The sequence below is a fragment of the Rhipicephalus microplus genome, chromosome X (assembly GCF_043290135.1).
Source record: "Rhipicephalus microplus isolate Deutch F79 chromosome X, USDA_Rmic, whole genome shotgun sequence".
Classification (NCBI taxonomy): domain Eukaryota; kingdom Metazoa; phylum Arthropoda; class Arachnida; order Ixodida; family Ixodidae; genus Rhipicephalus; species Rhipicephalus microplus.
The window spans coordinates 291210220-291216725 of NC_134710.1; the positions used below are offsets into that span (position 1 = coordinate 291210220).

The 6506-nt window shown below is 48.4% G+C and overlaps 1 pseudogene; it reads left to right on the top strand.

Annotated features, from left to right (window-relative positions):
• The first annotated feature begins 417 nt into the window (after nucleotides 1–417).
• Nucleotides 418–792, top strand: LOC142775274 (ubiquitin-conjugating enzyme E2 Z pseudogene; annotated as a pseudogene).
• Nucleotides 793–6506: the final 5714 nt, after the last annotated feature.

A 6506-nucleotide genomic window follows, 5' to 3' on the forward strand; every position in this document is an offset into this window, starting at 1 on the left:
TGGCCAAGAAATGATTATTTGAACTTTTTTCGTCTTTAAGATATTAATACTCATAACATAGTAAAGAACGAACGTAACTGAAAACAGAATGAGTGTGCACAATAATTGCTTTTACCATTCACACCACACAGTATATTTCAACTACCCAAACGACCTACTTAATTTCCTCAATTCACCATCTTCGTTGCAGCAGCTTAATTGTCGACGTGTAATATAGCAAAAGAAGGATAACGAAGATTTTATGCGCTGCTTGGAGAAACACGCGCATTGCCGGTGAAAAAAGCTCGAGCTGCGTCAACGGCATATTGCCAAAAGCTTCGGTACGTAACATTATGGTCTGAACAGAAGCAATCCCGCGTGCTGAAGAACGTCGGAACGCCGCCGTTGCACTGTCTGCACCAGGTCAGGCATCCCGGCATGGACATCTACGCTCTGCTCATTCCCGGAGTCATCATCGTACCGGATGAGAGGGACGTGACCAGAATCCACGGCCTCTTACTGGGGCCTGTTGGCACGCCTTACGAAGGTGGCTTCTTCAGGTTTGTTCTCAAGTGCCCACCCGCCTTGCCAGCTAAGCCACCTCTCGTGAAGCTTGTGACTATCGACGAAGGACGAGAACGGTTCGCGCCGAAGCCGAATGAAGACGGCATGATATCCCTCTCTCTCCTGGGGACGTGGTCGGGACCCATGTGGAACTCATTTGAGCACAACCTGAGGACGGTGCTCATCGCCCTCCAATCGATCGTGACGGATGACCCCTACCACAACGTCCCGGCTCTGGTCAGGGGTTGACCGGACGAGGGTATAGCCTACAACGACTACCTGCTCCACGAGACCCTCAGGGTGGCCGTGTGCGATGAGGTCGAGGACGCCCTGAATCCTGGCTCGTCGTACTCGTCCGAGCTCAGAAAATTTGTTCTTATCACGTTCCTGAAGTCCTAAGGGCGCACTTGCGCACTGTACGGCTCCAGATGTGACGCATGGTTCGGGAAGGGAGCGATCCGTTCGGAGGCCGCACAACCAGGTGCGATTATGACTTCATCTTGATCCGACTGGAGTGCTTGTACGAGACTGTATTGGAGCTCAGCGAGAGTACATCCTGTGACCGGGCAGTCGACTGAGTTGTCTACTTGAAGGTTCATCTGCGTGACATTTCGTGTTGGAATAAATTTGTTCCTGTTTTTTAATGTTCTGATGCCCTGCTTCTTTGTTTGTCGGTATAGTTACCTGGAGCTGCCGCGCGCTGCGCATACAGATTATATTTACGGGAAGCTGCCCTTCGCTGCACATTACAGATCGATGTCCTAATGTTTTCATACCTGTTCTCCGCAGATTTGTGGGGCCAAAAAAAGGGGGCTGGGAGACTCGTCACTTAGCATTTTGCTTGTTAGCGGATGTATGCAATTGTAAATTTTCTATCTTCGTATATATCAACGTATCGTCATCTATATATATAGCCGCCCACGTGTGAGCGCTGTTGTGACGGCCTCCTCAAGTTTGGGTAGACTAAAATTTTATGGGTAATTATGTTGACAGCGTATGACGAGTATGTCTGGATAGTCATGACATGAATAATGTGAAAATCCCGTCGTGTATTACGTCGTCCATAGGTAGGTGAAACTTGCGGAGCACACTAAGATTCACCCATGAAATTTATTTTGAGTTCTGTACAACGGCCGCTCGATCCCGCCTTTGGTGTGGCCCGCCGAATGCTCCTCCCCGCCTCTGATAGCGCTAGTTTGCGGTTTCAACTCACCGCATCGGCTGTGGCACTGGCTATCGGCGACACATAGCGACACAGGTGTTTCTCCCAAATATCGTTTCAGCTACAGTGCGATATCTCATTGATTGATTGGTTGAATAATTGAATTATTGATATGTTGGGTTTGATGTCCTGAAACCGCCCTATGGTTATGAGAGACGCTGTAGAGCTATCTGCGCTGGTATTTTAACGCCTTTCTGATCAGTGCTTTGTCACTCTCTCATGAATAGGCTGCATCACTGTAGCTGGATTAGTGGCCGATGACAGAGTGACACGTATTAGAGAAATGAATATGACGAACACAGGAAAGAAGACTACCCGGATGCGGCGGTTTATGTTCGTGTATTGTGCGATGTCACTGTAGGTTAAACAACTCCAGATGGTTGAAAATTTCCTAAGCCGTCTAATTCGGCATGGCTCATTATTGTCTCTTAATTTTAGCCCATAAATTCAAGATATTGTTATTATTAAGAATGATGCTCCTCAGTGGACAGGGCTCGGCAGATGGTAGCGGGTTCGACCCCAGCCGCTGCGGTCGTATTTCGATGGAGGCGAAATCGTAGATGCTCGTGTACTTTGCAAAGTCAGTTCACGGGAAAGAGCACCAGATGGACAAGATCTCCGCAGCCATCCAAAACGGCGTCCTTAATTATCATATCGCGGTTAGGGTATGTAAAGCCCCACAAATTAATAATATATTACTAAGAACGAAGCTTTGTATGGTACCTATATCGTTAATTCAATGCGCTTGTTTGTTACGGGCTAATTCAAGCCCAGTGAAGTCCAACTTTACCCCTGAATGCTAATGATAGCGGGTTACATATATAAATTTTGATGTATTTTGCGAACATAGGCACGTTGGCGAGAACTGTTGGAGCATGTCCAAAAACTACGTTTTACTCAGTTTTTTTCTCTTGTAAAAAAAAAAGAAAAACAATCTCCACAGATGTATTATATGTGCGTTGTTAGACCGGTATGGTGCAGAAAATGAAGCAATGTACAATATGCTTGCGGTAATATGGTAGAGGCAGTTAAGCACTACGAACAAGCCCAACAATTATTTTTTTGAGGTAGATGGCTCTCCTTACATGCGTTCTATTATTTGCACGTGGCGAGTTCGGCTGTCCGATTGCAATTAAGGAAGCAAAGATCCTCGTCTTCATTTCGCTCGTATGACACTCAAGATTCTGATAATAATGTAATTGGGAATAATTAAAACATAGTGACTTCAAACTCATTGTCAACTAAATGGCTTAGGTTATTGTGTATTTTATTTATGAGGTGTACTGTACGTGTGTTTTACGCGTCGTGACGTATTTACTTCCGCGACACATTATCTGGGTATAAGGCGATTTGGACAATGATCACTAATCATTTTCCTAAAGGTATACTGACCGCAATCATTCGCACGCAGTGACTTATTTATTTTGATTGATATGTGGGGTTTATACGTTCAAAAACCAACATACGATTATGAAACGATTGAATGAAATTTGAGGTTTAACTTCCCAAAACCACCATATGAATATGAAAGAGGCCGTAGTGGAGGGCTCCGGAAATTTCGGTCACCTTGGGTTCTTTAACGTGCACCCAAATCTGAGCACACGGGCCTACAACAAGTCCGCCTCCATCGAAAATGCAGCTGCCACAACCGGGATTCGAACCCGCGACCTGCGGGTCAGAAGCCAAGTACCTTAGCCACTAGACCACCGCGGCGATATGATTATGAGAGACGCCGTAATGGAGGGCTCCAGAAATTTTGACCACCTGGGGTTCTTTACCGTTGTTAGGAATCTGCTCTGTCGTGATGGTAGCGGTGGCGGAGAGCGGCGAGCCGTCGAGCGGACTTCGATGAAGCCTTAGCCCGAAGGTGAAACAGGGAGGCAATCCGTTTGGAAAACAGCAACAAAAGTAGCGTTTACTGTAGCAGGTTTACAGAGCCGGCCAGCACGACAACGTCGGCTGGGGCAAAATCCCCTAACATGGGGCCGGCTCGGCCTTAAATAGCGTCCTTGGTCCATTCTCTCGGACCAGTTCTCGGGCTCGGAGGGGGAGATGTAGCCATACCCGGAACTGCAAAGTGGCCCGGCGGAGGAAACGACGTTATCCCCGGACTGCACGGTTCTCCTGCACAGAAGGCGGCGCTGGGAGGGGGGGGGAGACAGTTCGTCGAAACAGGGCTCGATCCTGCGAGACGCGCTCCCGAACGAAGAACATGTCTGTGGCACAACAGCACCCCCGCCGCCAGACAATGCATCCGGAGCTTTGAGCCGTCAGCGCGGCTCGGAAGGAGGGATGCTGGTTGACCATCGGTAGCCGTTCCGCTCTCTCCGCTCCTTGAGACTTCCAAAGGCCTGCAGATGTTCACTGGAACGACGGAGTCGAACACAAAGGCGAACCACTCCGGCCAAAGCAAGCACCCTCCAAATGCTGATCAAATCGCCAGACCAGCAGAAACGAAAATATTTCCTCGAGATTTAACTGAGCTAAAAAAAAATAGCATCACGAGCAATGTATCTGAGGAGCAATACATAATGTGGACACTCCTTTACAGTGCATGACACTGCTAAACCAATCAGAATTTTTGTTTTCGTGAGCGATTTTCGATTGTGACCCGGGCAGATTAGGGACGATCGAAGCTGCCGAGGTTAACTCAATTTGGCCCCGAATCTACAATTTAGAACACCAAGAGTTTTCGAATCACGCACATTTGCGTCGCCTGCAAGAATAAGACTGTTAAACATAACAAACTTCGTCATCCTACAAGCAATCATTCAATGCGCGCCGCCAACGATCATCACGACAAGAGTAAGCACGCTTGAAAAAAACTAAGAAAATAAGACTGAAAATCAAACTTGCGCACGTTAAACAAAACAAAGCGAAAAGTTGACCTACATTTACGTACATACTAACACGTAATGCAAAACACAGAAGGTACTTTAAACAGGGGTTTTTCTCAGCCTTCTCTGTTAAAATAGAACACGTCAACTGTTACCTTTCGAGCTATAAGGAAAACAAAAGTAATAAACCAAACATATCAATTATATCTACTTCTGCGACGACAAGAAAAGTAAAACTTACAAAATTTTAGATCCATTCCTTGCTCATCGGCAGAAGACAAAACTAGAAAAAGTTATTCTCAAAATTAAATACAAAAAATACACTTGGTATTAGCGAGGCCGCACTCTCTCAAGCGAACTCTGGGGAGTCGCGCATTCCACAGCTTCTGAGGGTTGCGGTCTGGACAAAAGGACGACGAATCACCCGGTTCGCCGAACTCAGTAGCAGCGACTTTTGACCCGCAGCCGCTGAACTCGAAGAAAGGGGCATCTGCACTGCATCGTTTACGCCGCCCGTTCGACCAGTGACCCTTTCGCCACGGTGGGGAACTATAGCCTTTGTTACTGCTCAGGCGTACGCGATGCTTCTCCACGTGATTGCCTCTACGCGGTAGCGAAAAAGATGAGACCAGGCGATGATCTCGGCGTCCGAATTTCACTGAAACTCGGTTTTTCTTGATGGACTTCCCGCCTGATCTCAATCTCGGTGATGGTCTGAGATTCAAACATTTCCCACAGAGCGTTTTCGCGATCCTACGCCTACTACTAAACCCGGCGCCTCGAATGAAAACGTCACAGCATTTAACGGCGGCTTTAGCGTGCTTGGCGTGAGTCGTCTTTACCGCGCTATGCTTATGCCGGCGCCTCTTTCTGTCGGAACTTCTCCCAATACTGGCAGTCTCGGCACACTTACCCACAAGTGTGCTGCCTTCTTTGTGTGGAGTTGAAGCTCCCGATTTGTTAGCTAGCGTTCCCTCGGGCCCGTTGCTAGCTGTCCCTGGCTGTGACAGAACGGGAGTCCCGATGACTTTGCAGCCAACAAGCGCACTTACAGAGCCTTCGATCGGTGGGTGTCTATCGCTGTCGTCGATAGCCCTTGTTTTCTGGCCCTCGAAGTCGGCCTCATGCTCTCTTTCACGAGCTTCATTCTGTAGCGCTTTATGTCGCGCATCCTGCTCAAGCTCTTGTCGGCAGGCGTCAACCTGTAGCGCCCTGCAACGCGACTCGTTGTCAAGCTCCTTTGTACGCGACTCATCTCGATCATTTGCGCTGCGAAGCGGCTCCGTCTCTAGCGCTTCGCGATGCGCCTCGGCGTCCTTAGCCGTGCGATGGGCCTCGGCCCCAAACTTCTTGCGATGCACCTCGGCGTCTGGCTCTATTCGACGCACTTCGGCGTCTCGCTCTCTCTGGCACACTTCTGCGGCTTGTGCTTAGCGACGGGCCTCAGCTTCCATCGCTTTTCGGCATGCCTTATCTTTAAGCGCTTCTCGACGCGCTTCTACTGCTAGCGCTCTTCGTGGCGCTTCAACCTTGTCTTCATCGCTCCGACTTTCCTCGTCAGCATGAATTGAAAGAACAAAATATCTTATCAAGGCATATCTAACATAACTGAAGTCTCTTGCTTCCTCGAAGGGTAAGCAATTCAAAACATGGGCTATCTTGCGTGGCAACAGCGTGGCGAGCTTCTCCACCCAAAGGTCGCGGCTAACACCAACATCACAGCAGACAACTTCAAAATCCTCAAGAAAATGCGCGATGTTCTCGCCTGTCTGAAAGTTGTGGAGCTGGTGTTTCGCTCGCTCCCACTTAAGGGCTTGAATTTTAAGATCAAGCTCTCTCATTTTGAGAGCATGCTCTGTCCTTTTTCTGCTCTCCTCGGCCTTCCGCTTTTGCTCACAAATGAG